At 37.9% G+C, this 17,769-nt stretch overlaps 1 long non-coding RNA gene across 4 annotated transcripts in view; it reads left to right on the forward strand.

Moving 5' to 3' along the window:
* The window catches only part of LOC102165712, a 640,592-nt gene extending 623,027 nt beyond the window's left edge, over positions 1 to 17,565 (forward strand). For all 4 annotated transcript variants that reach the window (XR_002342756.1, XR_002342754.1, XR_002342755.1 and 1 more), the window contains 4 exons: positions 44 to 122; positions 14,091 to 14,193; positions 14,295 to 14,440; positions 17,003 to 17,565. This is a non-coding gene — a long non-coding RNA (uncharacterized LOC102165712). The remainder of the gene's footprint in view (positions 1 to 43; positions 123 to 14,090; positions 14,194 to 14,294; positions 14,441 to 17,002) is intronic.

The following is a 17,769-nucleotide window of genomic DNA, read 5'->3' on the forward strand; positions in this document are numbered from 1 at the left end:
TTTGAAGTTTGTAAAGTAAAGGTAATTTTTTGCATCTCTCGAGGTAATGTGTAGATTCTCCCTGCATAATGGTGTCCACTCCAACCTGGCAGCTATTCAGAGGTTTCTAGGAAGCATCTCATGTAAGTCCGTATCTCATTTATTTTGCTTTGCTTCCCTGAACCTGTCGTGTGTACTTGTAAATTCATTCAGTATACTGAAGGATTTTAATAGCATCATGGTTATCCCTAATTGAAAAACACATGTTTTATTTTCTTATCAGCATCAGTTGGGAGTTTGTTAGAAATACATAACCTCAGACATTTGAAACGGTATATGCATTTTATAATGATACTCCCCCACACAGTGATTTTTGAGTGCATTTTAAAGCTTCACTGGTGTTACTTTAGTGAGGAAGACTTAGTCCTGAAATTTTATTTTCAAATATTTTATCTACATTTCTAATTTGGGGCATTAAGTTGTTTATACTTTATATTACTCTTTTAATATATGAAAGCTTTGTAATGATGTGTAAATTTTTAATTCTAGATATTGGCAATTTGTGACCTAGTATTTTGTCTATCTTGGTAAATGTTTAATATTCACTTGAAAATATGTATATTCTATAATTGTTAGATGTAGTAGTCTATCAAAATCAAATAAGCCATTTTTTTCCTTTTTTTTGCCACTGCTTAGCATATGGAGATCCAAGCTGCAGTTTTGACCTATGCTGCAGCTGCAGCAATACTGAATCTTCTAACCCATTGTGCTGGCTGGGGATAGCACCTGTGTCCTGGTGCTGCAGAGATGCTGCCAATCTCATCACCCCATGGTGGAATTCAAATAGCCAAGTTTTTGGTTTTTTTGTGTTTGTTTGTTTTTTCTGTCTCTTTTAGGACCACACCTGCAGCATATGGAGGTTCCCAGGCTAGGGTTCCAATTGGAGCTGTAGCCACCAGGCCTGTGCCACAACCACAGCAATGCCAGATCTGAGCCACGTCTGCAACCTACACCATAGCTCATGGCCACACCAGATCCTTAACCCATTGAGTGAGGCCAGGGATCTAACCCACATCCTCTTGGATGCTAGTTGGGTTTGCTAACCACTGAGCCATGAAGGGACCTCCTCAAGTAGCCAGTTTTTAATAATGTTACTAAAACATCCTATATCTTTTCTGATTTTTGTGAATCCTACCAGTTCCTAATACAGTAGTGCTAAAATTTCCAAATTTGCTTGTACTTTTGTCTATTTGTCCTTTAAATTTTGCGGTTTTGCTTTTGTATTTTAAAATTCCGTTATTATGTGCATACAGATTTATTGTATGGAAATTTATTGCTGGAAATGTTTTTAGTGATGAAGTACAACATACTTTGTCTAATGTTATAGCATTAAAATAAGAAAACAACCAAATTAAAAATGGGTCAGACACTTGCACAGATACTTCACAAAGAAGGTATATAAATGACCAATAAACACCTGAAAGATCCTCAACATCATCAGTTATCAAGGTCATGTGATTAAAGCCAATTATACTCATTAGAATAGTTAAATTTTAAATGAATTTGGAAAAGAAAGCAAGCCTTGTCTCTGATTATCAATACACAGACCTATGAAAGACTCATTAAGAGAGTTCAAGCTTACCTTTAAACAGTGGTTCTGAAACCTGGCCACATATTAGAATCCCTTGGAAAGATTAGAAATCTACCAGTACCATAGTCCTACCAAAATCCAATTAAATCAGAATGGGTAGTAGTGAGGGAGCCCCAGCCACTATTAAATCTCCCCAAATGAACCTTTTGTGAATTTAGGATTGTCCAAAACTTCTTTATAAATTTTTTACAGTGGTAGAGTTTTCAAAAGGATAAAGCCAGGTAGGCTTTAAACTCTATTTTAGATGTTTAATTCAAAGTTAAGAAACTACAGAATGAAATATGTTCCTCTTGAAATAAAATTGGCACTTAGAGCATATTGTTAAAAACAGTGATGGATGAAAGGATAATGTGTATTTATATACATTTCTTTTACTCTGATCAGGTATCCTCTTTTAAATGTTTTTTAAAGTTAGTAAAACTTGATATTTTAATAAAGAATACTATTTTGTGAAAAAAGTATAATTGAATGTAATATGTACCAACCTCTCTACCTAATACTTAAATTCAGTTGTTTGGATAATGAAGCTCAAGATAAATAGATACTTTAATTATTGAATAATATTAAATATGTGTCCATTAATGGGGATTAAAGTGAGATGAATTTTAGCTCATTGTAAAATGAGAAGACCATTCTAGAGATACATCCCCACACCATCTAGTATATAATACCTACCATATCTCTTCCTAGCAATGTGCCTGTAGCATACAAAATAATCAAACTTATTTTGGATAAATAAATGGATGCTTTAGGAGGAGAGTCCCTACCACTGCAGTGTATTTAAGCAGAAGCTAGATGGCCATTGGCCAGTTATAGTGCTGAAAAGATTTTTAAGGGGGTAGAAAATTGATGAAGATGACTTTTATAAAGTCCTCTTGACCTCTAAAATTATTTGATCCAACACCTTGAATATACTGACATTTGCGCTTCACAGTCCTTGCTGAACTTTCACCTGCTGTGGGAGAATAATCCAATTTTAACAGAGAAGCTTTTTGACCCAATTCTTTTTTACTGTTTGAAAAACTATTAATTTTTTTCTTAGAGTAGGCAGAAGTGTGTGGAGACATCCAGGCTTTGAAAATTGAATTGGTGACACATGAGAGGAAGAGAAGTTGGCTTCGCTGCAAAACTTTAGTATGAACAAGGGGTAATGACATGATAGCACTGTCCCAAACAAGCCTGAGACACTGTGATTTTGGTTGATGAAAACAACAGATCTCATTCTTGTTTGTGTGTGTGTGTGTGTGTGTTAAATCAGATCCTCCTTCCCTACCTTTGAACTTGGGTGATTTGGAGTCATTTATGTGTATTGCCTCATGACTAATTTTATTAAACTTCTACCAATCCAGTGAACACGAGCCCAGGCTGAATGTGTCATTACTCTAAAAAATGTTTTATCATGCTGGCACCTTAACTTATTACTTTATCCTTTGCATTGAATTTCCCACACTTTATTATAAAATAATATGACAACAGCATTCCAATTGTTACTGCATTTTATGACTGCATATTTGTTTTCACAGAATTGATTGAAATGATAATGTGTATTTTTTCAATGCTTTATGGAAAATGATTTCTTTCCCTTTGTCCAGAACTAAAGAAAAAATTATAGATCATAATTAAAATCTTCATTTTTCTCTATCCTACCATGTTCCTTCTTTCTTTTTATCTAACCTTTCTACTTCAACCCTCAAGTACCTTTAATGCATTATGTTCTAAGGTTATATTTTCTGCTCATGATAAACATGATGCTGCTTTGCCGTCAAAAGCTTAATACAGGAGGAGGACAAGATGGCGGAGGAGTAGGGGGACACACTTGCCCTCTCCCACAAACACAACAAAAAAAGCACATCTACAGAATAAATGACTCACACAGAACAGCAACCAATCGCTGGCAGAGGAACCTAAACTCCAATAACGGCAAGAAGTTCGTGACATTACTGGGCAGAATGGGAGAAAAGAGGAGAGTGAGAGAAGGTGAATCCGAGCGGGATGGGCGCTCCCGAAAGGGAACTGCGGAGGAGAAAGGGATCCCGCACCCTGAAAAGTCACCTACATGGGGGAAAGATCAAATGAACCGGAGGAATCTCCAGATGCAGAGAAGAGTGTAGCAGTAAGTTGGAGTACGGAAAAGCCGATCAAGAACCGAACGGACCATCTGAACTACGGGCACAGTCACCAAAAATTGAGACGCCTGGGTGGGGGCTGGGCACCGAATCCTCGGCTCCAGAGGTTAGTCCCCGGGCTGGGGGGGCGGGGCGGAATGGAAACTGCTTGGGAGGTCTAGAAACCATTTGACGGGGCAGAGACTGCCTGGGAGACTAGAAACCAAAGCTGTTGCAGAGGAAGGGAGCAATACTCTAGGGGCGGGGAAGTGGAAAGCCACATCAGAGGGAACCTGGGAGAAGAGCCTGATCTGCGCCCGTGCTGGGGAGGGGAGAGAAGAAGGGGTGGGTCCCCATAGAATAACCCCCACGCCACAGCAAGCTTACAGGCCCGCTAGCTAGCTGAAAGCTGTGCTTCCCAGTGCATCCCCTCCCCCCACCCCCGCTACCCCCTAGGCTCTTGCCAAACCTGGGGCTGCCTACCATCCAGGAGGCTGGCCTCAACAATTGCCTGAAGCCTACCACTGCAGGGGCTGTCCCTGCACAGGCCTGCTTGCCCTTTGGAGGGGCTACACTTCCGCAGAGTAGCACCAAACACCACCAGCCCCCGAGAAAAGGCCTGCAGCCCAGAAAAGCTAGAACAAGCCTAGCCAGGCCATGAATAGATCTGCCTAATTCTCGGACGGTTTTTCTGAGTCGGGCTGCCCCAGGGAGGAGCCTCTTCAGTCTCCAACGGCCCTGCTACCCGCCCAAACACCCAGGGGGTGCCCTAGTGGATCAGCTGCATAGGACTGCCAGCTCCAGGCAGGACCCCCTGCAGCCCAGAAAAGCTGCAACAAGCTTGGATGAGCTGGGAAAAGATCTCAGACAGTCTTTCTGAGTCAGGCTTCCCTGGGGAGGAGACTCTTGGGTTTCCAGTGGCCCTGCTACCGGCCAAAGCCCCCAGAGGGTGCCCCACTCCCACGGAATACCTGCTCAGCACCACCAGCCCCCTGGAAGAGCCCCTGCAGCCCAGAAAAGCTGTAACAAGCTTGGCCAGACTGTGAAAAGATCCGCCTACATTCTCAGGCCATCCTTCCGAGTTGGGCTGCCCTAGGGAAGCGCCTTCAGGTTCTCAATGACCCAGATAGCTGCTCCAGCCCCCAGGGGGTGATGCACTCCTGAGGAACAGCTGCCCAACACCGCCAACCCCCTGCAAGAACCCCACAGCCTAAAAACACCAGAGCAAGCTCTGCATGGCCAAGTGAAATCTGCTACCATCGCGGTGTGGACCTCTCAGTCCTGTCTGCCCTCAGGAAGTCCTCCTTTGCTTCAAAGAAACACTGTTAGCCCCATCAACACTCCAGAAAAGCCACACTGCCTCAAAAAAGATTGACCAACAACACCAGCCCTCAGGAAATATTCCATGGCAGTGACGAGGCAAACACTGCCCGATAACGGAGAGTACAACTCCTTCAGGAGAAAGAAAACAAGCAAGATGATGAAGCTGAGAAACCACCCCCAGTCAAACCAACAGGAGAACTCACCAAAAACAGTCAACAATGAAACAGACCTCTGCAGTCTGACAGACCTGGAGTTCAAAAGAGAAATAGTGAAAATACTGAAGGAATTAAGAGAAGATATGAACAGTAATGCAGATACCTTCAGAAAGGAACTAGAACATATAAGGAGGAGCCAAGAAAAACTAGAACATTCATTTGCAGAGATGCAAACTGCACTAAGGGCAGTAAAAACCAGAATGAATAATGCAGAAGAACAAATCAGTGATATGGAAGATAGAATAATGGAAATCACTCAATCCGGTCAACAGACAGAAAACCGAATCAAAAAACTGGAAAGCAATATAAGATACCTATGGGATAATATAAAGCGGGCCAATCTAGCATAATAGGAATTCCAGAAGGAGTAGAAAAAGATAAGAGCATGGAAAATATATTTGAAGAAATTATCGATGGCAACTTCCCAAATCTAAAGGATACTGGGTTCAAGATACAAGAAGCACAGAGGGCCCCAAACAAACTGAACCCAAATGGACCCACAGCAAGACACATCATAATAAAAAGGGCACAAGTTAGTGATAAAGAGAGGATCCTCAAGGCAGCAAGAGAAAAACAGAATGTTCCCTACAAGGGAACCCCCATAAGAATATCAGCTGATTTCTCTACAGAAACACTACAGGCCAGGAGGGAATGGCAAGAGATATTTAAAGTGCTAAAAGGAAAAAATATGCAACCTAGAATACTCTATCCAGCAAGAATATCATTTAAAATAGAAGGGGAAATACAAATTTTTTCCAACAAACAAAAACTTAAAGAATACAGCAACACAAAACCCAGGTTAAAGGAAATATTGAAAGGGTTTCTCTAAACCAAAAAGAAATGAAGGAAAGGGAAGAAAAAAGAAAGAAAAAAAAAAGAAGAAGAAGAGGAAGAACTAGGACTGAGGAAACCACAATCAAAGAGCAGTCACTCAAATAAGCCAGCATACAGATTTAATCATGAACATGCTTCAAACAAAATAAAATTAAAAAGAAAAAAATAAAAAAGAGTCATCAAAACCATAAAAAGTGGGCAAGGGATGTTAGGAAGTAAATAACCCTTTTTGTTTGTTTGTATGTTTCTCTTCTTAATTTTAATATAGTAATGAAGTGTTTGAACTTACAGGACCATCAGGCTAAAACACACAATTATGGGAAGGGGTTAGCATACTTAAAAAACAGGGAAACCACAAGCCAAAACAAATATTGCATTTGCAAAAAATGAAAAAAAAATACACTCAAGCAGATAATAACATCCAACAAAAAAAAAAAAAAAAACAAAACAAAAAAAAAAAAACAAAGAAAGGAAGAATGGAGAACCATAGAATCAATTGGAACATGAGGTTCAAATGGCAATAAATAATCATCTATCAATTATCACCTTAAATGTCAATGGGCTGAATGCCCCAATCAAAAGACACAGAGTGGCTGAGTGGATAAAAAGGCAAAAACCTTCAATATGCTGCCTACAAGAAACTCACCTTAGGACAAAAGATACATATAGATTGAAAGTGAAAGGGTGGGGAAAAATATTTCACGCCAATAGACATGACAGAAAAGCAGGAGTCGCAATGCTCATATCAGACAAAATAGACTTTAAAACAAAAGACATAAAGAAAGACAAAGAAGGACACTATTTAATGATTAAGGGATCCATCCAAGGAGAGGATGTTACTATCATCAACATATATGCCCCAAACATAGGAGCACCCAGATACATACAACAAATATTAACAGACATAAAGGGAGATATTGATGAGAATACAATCATAGTTGGAGACCTTAATACCCCCCTCACATCAATGGACAGATCCTCTAGACAGAAAACCAATAAAGCAACAGAGATCCTAAGGAAACAATAGTTTTAAAGTTAGACTTAATTGATATCTTCAGGACACTACATCCAAAAAAAGCAGAATACACATTCTTCTCAAATGCTCATGGAACATTCTCAAGAATCGACCACATATTGGGACACAAAGCTAACCTCAATAAATTTAGGAGCATAGAAATTATCTCAAGTATCTTCTCTGACCACAATGCCATGAAATTAGAAACCAACCATGGGAAAAGGAAAGAGAAAAAACCTACTACATGGAGACTCAACAACATGCTACTAAAAAACCAATGGGTCAATGACGAAATCAAGAAGGAAATTAAAAACTACCTTGAAACAAATGATAATGAAGACACAACCTCTCAAAATCTATGGGATGCTGCGAAAGCAGTGGTCAGAGGGAAAATTATAACAATACAGGCCTTTCTCCAAAAGAAGAAAGATCCCAAATGGACAACTTAACCCTCCACCTAAATGAATTAGAAAAAGAAGAACAAAAAAGTCCTAAAGTCAGCAGAAGGAAGGAAATTATAAAGATCAAAGAAGAAATCAATAAAATAGAGACTCAAAAAACAATAGAGAAAATTAATAAAACCAAGAGCTGGTTCTTTGAAAAGGTGGACAAAATTGACAAACCTCTGGCCAGACTCACTAAAAAGAGGAGACAAAGAACCCAAATAACCAAAATTATAAATGAAAAAGGAGAACTCACAACAGATACAGCAGAAATACAAAATACAAAAAACCATAAGAGAATACTATGAACAACTATACGGCAACAAGTTTGACAATCTGGAAGAAATGGACAATTTTCTAGAATCTTATAGCCTGCCAAAACTGAATCAAGTAGAAACACACCAACTGAACAGACCGATCACTAGAAATGAAATTGAAGAGTCATAAAATCACTCCTTACAAATAAAAGTCCAGGAGCAGATGGCTTCACAGGTGAATTTTATCAAACATATAAAGAGGAATTGGTGCCCATCCTCCTTAAACTCTTTCAAAAGGTTGAAGAAGGAATACTCCCAAAGACCTTCTATGAGGCCACCATCACCCTCATTCCAAAGCCAGGCAGAGATACCACCAAAAAAGAAAACTATCACCCAATATCATTGATGAATATGGATGCAAAAATTCTCAACAAAATCTTAGCCAACCGAATCCAACAACATACCAAAAAAATTATACACCATGACCAGGTTGGGTTCATCCCAGGGTCACAAGGATGGTTCAACATACACAAATCAATCAGCATCATACACCACATTAACAAAAAAAAAGTCAAAAATCATATGATCATCTCAATAGACGCAGAAAAAGCATTTGACAAAGTCCAACATCCATTCATGATCAAGACCCTCGCCAAAGTAGGTATAGAGGGAACATTCCTGAATATAATCAAAGCCATTTATGATAAACCCACAGCAAATATAATCCTCAATGGGGAAAAACTGAAAGCCTTCTCACTCAAATCTGGAACAAGACAGGGATGCCCACTCTCACCACTGCTCTTCAACATAGTTTTGGAAGTCTTAGCCACAGCAATTAGACAAACAAAAGAAATAAAAGGCATCCATATAGGAAGAGAAGAGATCAAACTGTCACTGTATGCAGATGACATGAGACCATACGTAGAAAACCCTAAGGACTCAACCCCAAAACTCCTTGAACTGATTAATAAATTCAGCAAAGTGGCAGGATATAAGATTAACATTCAGAAGTCAGTTGCATTTCTGTATACCAGCAATGAAATATTAGAAAAGGAATAAAAAAATACAATACCTTTTAAAATTGCACCTCACAAAATCAAATACCTCGGAATACACCTGACCAAGGAGGTAAAGGACCTATATGCTGAGAACTATAAAACTTTAATCAAAGAAATCAAAGAAGATGTAAAGACATGGAAAGATATTCCATGTTCCTGGATTGGGAAAATCAATATTGTAAAAATGGCCATACTACCCAAAGCAATCTACAGATTCAATGCAATCCCTATCAAATTACCCATGACATTTTTCACAGAACTAGAACAAACAATCCAAACATTTATATGGAACAACAAAAGACCCAGAATCGCCAAAGCAATCCTGAGAAACAAAAACCAAGCAGGAGGCATAACTCTCCCAGACTTCAAGAAATACTACAAAGCCACAGTCATCAAAACAGTGTGTTACTGGTACCAAAATAGACAGACAGACCAATGGAACAGAATAGAGAATCCGGAAATAAACCCAGACACCTATGGTCAATTAATCTTTGACAAGGGAGGCAAGAACATAAAATGGGAAAAAGAAAGTCTATTCAGCAAGCATTGCTGGGAAACCTGGACAGCTGCATGCAAAGCAATGAAACTAGAACACACCCTCACACCATGCACAAAAATAAACTCCAAATGGCTGAAAGACTTAAATGTACGACAGGACACCATCAAACTCCTAGAAGAAAACATAGGCAAAACACTCTCTGACATCAACATCATGAATATTTTCTCAGGTCAGTCTCCCAAAGCAATAGAAATTAGAGCAAAAATAAACCCATGGGACCTCATCAAACTGAAAAGCTTTTGCACAGCAAAGGAAACCAAAAAGAAAACAAAAAGACAACTTACAGAATGGGAGAAAATAGTTTCAAATGATGCAACTGACAAGGGCTTAATCTCTAGAATATATAAACAACTTATACAACCCAACAGCAAAAAGCCAATCAATCAATGGAAAAATGGGCAAAAGACCTGAATAGACATTTCTCCAAGGAAGATATACAGATGGCCAACAAACACATGAAAAAATGCTCAACATCGCTGATTATAAGAGAAATGCAAATCAAAACTACCATGAGATACCACCTCACACCAGTCAGAATGGCCATTATTAATAAATCCACGAATAACAAATGCTGAAGGGGCTGTGGAGAAAAGGGAACCCTCCTGCACTGTTGGTGGGAATGTAAACTGGTACGCCACTATGGAGAACAGTTTGGAGATACCTTAGAAATCTATACATAGAACTTCCATATGACCCCACAATCCCACTCTTGGGCATCTATCTGGAGAAAACTCTACTAAAAGAGACACATGCACCCGCATGTTCATTGCAGCACTATTCACAATAGCCAAGACATGGAAACAACCCAAATGTCCATCGACAGATGATTGGATTCGGAAGATGTGGTATATATGCACAATGGAATACGACTCAGCCATAAAAAAGAATGACCTAATTCCACTTGCAGCAACATGGATGGAACTAGAGAATCTCATCCTGAATGAAATGAGCCAGAAAGACAAAGACAAATACCATATGATATCACTCATAACTGGAATCTAACATCCAGCACAAATGAACATCTCAGAAAAGAAAATCATGGACTTGGAGAAGAGACTTGTGGTTGCCTGATGGGAGGGGGAGGGAGTGGGAGGGATCGGGAGCTTGGGCTTATCAGACACAACTTAGAATAGATTTACAAGGAGATCCTGCTGAATAGCATTGAGAACTTTGTCTAGATACTCATGTTGCAACAGAAGAAAGGGTGGGGGAAAAACTGTAATTGTAATGTATACATGTAAGGATAACCTGACCCCCTTGCTGTACAGTGGGAAAATAAAAAAAATTGTAATATAAAAAAATAATAATAATAATAAAAAATAAAAATGGAAAAAAAAGCTTAATACATAGAATTTGCTTTATATAACAATGTTTGGGTAGGAAACATTTAGCTATTTACTTAATAATTATTTAGTACCCACCCTATTAAAGGTACTGGGATAACCATGAAAGATATGAAATTATTTTCACACAAATCATGCATTCAACCACTTAAAGTCTTGGGTACAGTAAGATAGATCTACCCCCACATAGTTGATAATTACACAAAGGGAAAAAGAAGAGAGAGTAGAGCACATTACTTTGGCATCTAAGGGGACATATCTGCTACACTTCCCTCTACTAAGAGTAACATGCGCTTTCAAAACAAGAACTGAAAGGTAATGCTTAAAAGTTTGTTACTGGCAGTTTTCCAAGAGCACCTAGTCCAGCTATATTATGCTCTTTAACTACAAAATCATACTTGAAGAGATAGAGGCAGCTCACTGAGAATCTGCAAAGGCCAAAGTCTTAGAACGAGAGGAATGTTAAGATCCTGACTCCTAGGTTGTATTTAAGGCTATTTAAGTAGAAACTTGAAACAAACAGATGTCCCTTCATCACACCCATATATCTTCCCCAATAAATTCTACCCACTGTCCTCTTCCTAACATCTCTGTCTCCTGAATCAGGCTCTCATGTGTCTTTGATTGACAGAGCCTTGGTCATCTCTCTGTTCTAATGAACAGAGTTAGGAAAAGAAACTTAGGTTTCTAGCTTGAGCAGGCTGGATCTCTAATGTACTAAATTCTCTAATACAAAAAGTGTTCAAAAGATGTTCAGTAGTAACAAGTACATAAATAACCACTGGGCTACAAAACACACTTTAGATGTAATGCATGTAACGTTCTTATCACAAACTTGTTACATGGCAGTCACATAGTAAGAGGTTAATGGTTCAGAGAGGATTTCTAATCAAGGGGGAAAATAATACTACCCTAAAATAATTCTTTAGAAAGGAGAGGGGGTGTCAGCAGGACATAATAAGTACAGAAATTTTTTCAAAACTTTTTTTTCCACAGAAATATTGAGCATACTATTTAACTTGTTATAACATTTTAACCCCTTCTTAATAAAATGTACTTGTCAAGAGACTTTAAGTCAGATATAAGAAAACCTGGCTCCAATTCTGTAAAGGAATTCTGAGCGAAGAAGTTCCATACCTGATAGGAATTTACTTTAGGATACTTGGAACTATAATTTCTAGAATTTGACGTGTTCCTGAAAACACAAGCCATTTTCAGCACCTGCCCAGGTGTGCCATACAGCTCTTTACTACCTGCCAACAGCTTTCCATAAAGGAAGCTGGGCTAAGTGTTCTTTTAACTGCTGCTATAAGCCAACAAGGCATTGAAATGTGCTCTGTTCAGCAGCAGGAACTAAAATCCTTGTCAAAAGCACGCTGTTTTGGAGACAGGCTGGGATGGCTTCCACGGCGTCAACAAAAGCCACAGCGTGAGGGCAGCTGATCTATTATGCCTAAGGAAGCATGATCCATCTGACCTGGTAGCTGCCACAAAGCCCTATCATTTCCTGCTAATCCCTGCGTGTATCGGCATGGCATGTTGTTTCCTCCATGTCACCTACACAGGGTTGCTATTCATCAAATGGGGTCCAAGTAGGCACTCTGCTGGGGTAGTCCCTTAATACAGTTGGAAGTAGGATATGAGAAAACATGCAGTGCTACAGCACTGGCAGCAGCAAAGGAATAAAGGGAATGCACATTTGAAAAATGTCCTATTTAAACATCACCACCACTGATGTGACACCACAATTAATATTTGCTTATAAGCTTTTATCTTTAATTTCATGGCCTCCATTCTAGAACTATTCCTTTTGCTTCTCAAAAAGCACTATCAAGGATTTTAATTGTCATTTTCTAAATAGGATTCTATCCATCTTATGAATGTAATTGTCAGCAAACCTGGGCAGAATCAATATGAGCTTAGGTTGATGAGACATGATATTTTTGTTCTTATTCTGTTTAGACATCCAAAGCCATGAGACTTGTGTTTGAAACCTGGCTCTGCTTTTTTGTTCTCTGTTTTCAGTGTACACTTTACCCTGAGCCTCAGTATCCTCAGTGATAAAATGGAAACAAACAAATGACAATAAAAAGAACCTAGTTCACAGGGATATCATCAGTATTAAATAAGGAAATAGTTGTAAAAAGCACTGATAGGGATATCTGGAATCTAATGCATGGAACAAATGAAATTTTCCCCAGAAAAGAAAATCGGGACTTGGAAAATAGACTTATGGTTGCCAAGGGGGATGGGGAGGGGCTGGGGTGGATTGGGAGCCTGAGGTTAACAGATGCAAACTATTGCTTTTGGAATGGATTAGCAATGAGATCCTGCTGTGTAGCACTGAGAACTATGTCTAGTTACTTATGATGGAGCATGATAATGTGTGAAAATAGAATGCATACATGTATGTGTAACTGGGTCACCATGCTGTACAGTAGAAAAAAAACTGTATTGGGGAAATAACAATAAAATTTTTAAAAAATAAATAAATAAAAAAAGAAAACAATAGGTAAGCAACTTTCTACTTTTGTTACAGGAGTCAGGCCAGGATAATCAATCTAGCAATCAATAAATTAATCCATGAGTCAACCAATTATTAAAAATAAAAAATACATGGTAACAATTTGGGTTATATCAGCTAGATCTAGATGTGGTTCGTTGTTAATTTGCATATATAGCAAACAATAAATATTAAAATTAGAATACCTGGTCAAATACTGTACCTCACTTTTCATGCAAACAGAGAATACATTTAAAATTTTTCAATTCCCATCTTGCACTTTCTTTTTGAAAAATCAGTGAAACTCATGGTCATTATCTTTTTACTACATCCACTGGCCCATCACAATCGTATGCATAGTAGAAACGAATTTAAATAAACTGTGGCTTCAATCACACTCCAGTCTCATGAAGGAATTATTTTAAATATACATGGCAAAAACATTCTGAGACGAACACATATCTCTTTTTTTAGGTGAATGTTCTCATTATGCTTTAAGTTATTTTAAAAATGTATATGATGCACAGTTGTATAATGTGGCTTACTATTCTTGAGCTGGCAATATAATGAAGATCTGAATAAAATTTTGCTCATCATATAGCCAAATGATCTTGCCTTTTATTAGGGAATAAGACATAATGATTTCTGAGAGGTTTCAGTTTGATTTCTGACAATTTGAAGCTTCTTGTAATAAGTAATGATTGCTCATTGAAATGTTAATAATTTAATGGAAATGTTTGCCAAATAAAAATCTAAGTGCCTCAAATGAATGGGCTGCTTCTGACTAATTTTTGTCCTTTGCCAGACGATATGTTAAAATGTAGACTTGAACCCCTGATGAGATGGAATGACCTGGGTCACTCAACCAAGACACAGGGAAGGCATGCCACTGGCTGAAATCCAATTAGGTAATTACATTTCTTTTAACATAAAATACTCATGTTATTTCAATTAAATATTATATCTTTCATTTCCCTGCATTGTTTTTACCTTCCCATTTTCATTTCAGGTTAGACTGAAAATGAAGTAACTATTGATTTATTCAGTAAGACTAGAAACATCAATTTTAGCTGTGTGAGAAATGATGTCTGTGATGTTTGACATGAAACTTACAAATGGACTCCACAGCAGAAGTACTGAATGATTGCTCAAAAGGTAAGTAAAAATAAGAAGCAGGAACTCCAAAGTGATAAATCTGGACTTGTAATTTTTTTCTTAAGTCCAAAAGGTTTAAGCTGAAGGAAGCCTGTGTTATAGAATAGGCTGGGGGGGTCTGTAAACCTTTCTGTAAAAAAGGCCAAATAGTAAATATTTTAGGCTTGTGAGCCATTTGGTCACTTTCACAAACATTCAGTCATGCCTTTGGAGAGGAAAGCAGCCAGGGACGATATATGAACAAACAAATGTGGCTGTGTCCGATTAAAATATTTACAAAACCAAGCGGTAGGCCAGATTTGTCCTGCAAGTCATTTGTGGACCCTTCATCTAATCACTGTACTTTAGAGAAGAGGAGAATCAGGTTCAGAGACATTAAATCGTGTACTTAACCTAAGTCGCTAAAAACTGTATATCGGAGCTCACAGATGCAGCCAAAGTCCATGTATTCTGCCTTGCTATGTTTTCTATTGCCTCACTATTACATAAATGAGAAAAAAATAAATAAAAAAACAACAAAACAATGGCCTCCGTGTATTAGTCTCTATGCTATTTCTTCCCTGCAGACTGAGATCTTCCAGTTTAAAAGCCTGACAGTGCCAGACCCACATTTTTGCACATCTGCTTATTTTTAAAATAGACCAAATAAGCAAATGTTGAGCCATGTAGAGGCTTCCTGCTTTGACTACCCCACGAAACCTCACTCAACAACTGTTATCTATTGGTAACACGGGGCCTTGCAGTTATAAGGTCCCTCTTTTTGAGTGGTCTGACCAAAGACTCCCCCTAGGAGGGTAAGCAACTTACTGACATATCTAAGTTCTGTCTCAGTTTCCCCTTTCCCCTGGGAGTTTACTTATCTCCTGCTCCGAGTAGTAGACCTCTGAGCCATAGCCTCTGGATAGGCTAGTTTTGTGGGAAATTTCTCCCACATGCTAACCTGTCAAGACATCACCAGACAAAGCTGGATGTGCTACTGCCTAACATGGTCATATCTTTTCCTGGACCAGCCGATAAATCCCCTACCTCCTATAATCTTGATTCATGAAAAGCAAGCAAAACAGAAAATAAAAAATTCGTCATCTTTAGACATTTTTTCAGTTACCAAAATAAATGTTTTATGAAGGGAAATTATTTCTGCAAATGTTTCTCAGAATTTCCTTTGCTATAAAATGGTTAAACAATTAGGATTATGTTCACATGTGCAACCACTTTATCAACTGAACATGCTTCCTCTTTTTCTGTGGAAGATGACAGAAAATATCAAGGGGATTGAGAAATAATTAACTTTTGCAGATAGAAAATTTTCTATGTAGTCTGTGTCCACTAGCTCTAGTGGGAAGTAGTTACCAGTTTTCTGTGATATGGTGATAGGAATAGAAAGACACTTCAACCACTCTCTAGGTACATACATGTCCTTTCAAAGAGTGGCATGTCCACGAGTATAATAAAAATATTTATGTGGCAAAATTAGCAAGATTCCTACCAATGTATATAAATGTTTATTTGAAAATTCAAAAGATGAGCTTCAAACATTCTCTCTGATTACCTTTTTTTTCTGTAGACAGGCTACTTTAAAAATGTATTATGACTCTGATATGGTAATAAAGACTAGTATTCAGGAAACACTTCCCACGTCCACTGTCTATGTGGGAAGACTAAACTTCCCATTATGTTAACTTAGTGATTGGCCATAGACTTGCTTTGTCCAGCAGGAATATTAGTACACGTAATGTGAGCAGAAGTTTGAAATATGTTTTCACCGTTGGGCAACAAATGAGGAAACACAGGAGGCTGGAAAATAGTGACTTCCACAATAGTGAAATACTAGTAAAAGTGGTGCCTAAAATAACCTGAAAACAGGAAATGTCTCCAATAAATGGGTGAAATTGGATGCTGAGATTTTGAAAGAAAACGTTGAAAGTGTGAAGTGTGAGCTGGTTCTTGCTAGTTGCATTCGTTATAGTGGTGCAAGAAAATGGTGGGGATTAGAACAAGACTAGCTGGTTTACAAGATAATTTAGATGGAAATTAAAAGTAAAATTCAGAGTAAAGAGTTTTTTACTAAATCAAAAGTGAGCCATTTAAATGCAGCTTCAGGGAAAAGATCAAACATAGCATGCAACCATTAAGAAATGGACTCCAAGTGAAGACTGAAGAGTGTGGCTTTAATCCCATTTTGTCATTTGTTAACATTTTTGAAAATATTTAGATGGTATCTAGTGGTATATAGTAGACCTTTCTCCTAGACCTAAATGTCTCTAGAAAGATTAAATATCTTGTTACATAGATACTTGTACTCCAATTATCTGAAATTAAATATGTAGAGAGTTCTATCTCAAAAAGGATTATGAATGTGGCTTTTGCTGAAGGAATTGATCAGTCTTTGAAAAAAGATGTGTACTAGCAAAAACAGAGCCATCTATGCCTAAAATATTGAAATATTTGAGATGCAAAGTTATAGCTGGTCCTCAATCTTGTAAAGGAAAAAAAAAAAAAAACAGTTTGGAAAATCTCCTTGGCTGCAAAGAAGGGCATAACTCTCAAATTCTAACTTTGCAGATATGGCCAAGGAGGGTAATGGAAAAAGATACATACTGAAAGTGGAGTCAAGAGCTGGCAGAAGAGATGGACCTGGGTACCATTCTGTGGGAACAAAGCTGGGATGAGTCAAGACCTATCCTGGAGTATAGGAGCTGACAACATCTTCCACAGAGAACATGGTTCTCTGACTGCTACCTGCCTTCCACTTTTTATCTTCTTTTTTAAAATCAAGGGTTAAAAGAAGGATTAACAAGAATTAACAAAATACTGAGTCCTGAATATAAACAAATGTACATGCCAAAATCCCTGGGATGCAGATGTAGCTACAGAGGTTGGTGGTAAAATTATACCCTTACATTTATTTAATAAAATAAAATGAGTAATCTAAATATCCAGTGTACAAAACTATTCTTGGACAAAAGTTTTATTTTAATCAGTTAATGTTGTAGTTCCTTCCTTTGTATTGTTATGCTAAATTTTGTTGTAGAATTAAACACATTCATTTATCAGTTTTCCTCCTGATCAACACTTGGGTTGCTTCTACATTTAGCTACTGTCAATAAAGCTGCTATGAAAATTCAGGTACAATTCTTTTTGTGGAGATATGTTTTTATTTCTCTTGTATAACTAGAAATGACATTATTGGGTCAACTATTAGGTATAGTTTTAACTTTGTAAGAAACTGTCAACTTTTTTGCCCAAAGTGCCATTTCTTATTCCAGCAGGTATAGTATTTGAAAGGAAAGATAAACCCATCACTTTCTTGGTTGGTTTCAAGAAAATAA

Source organism: Sus scrofa, chromosome 3, assembly GCF_000003025.6.
Source record: "Sus scrofa isolate TJ Tabasco breed Duroc chromosome 3, Sscrofa11.1, whole genome shotgun sequence".
Classification (NCBI taxonomy): Eukaryota; Metazoa; Chordata; class Mammalia; order Artiodactyla; family Suidae; genus Sus; species Sus scrofa.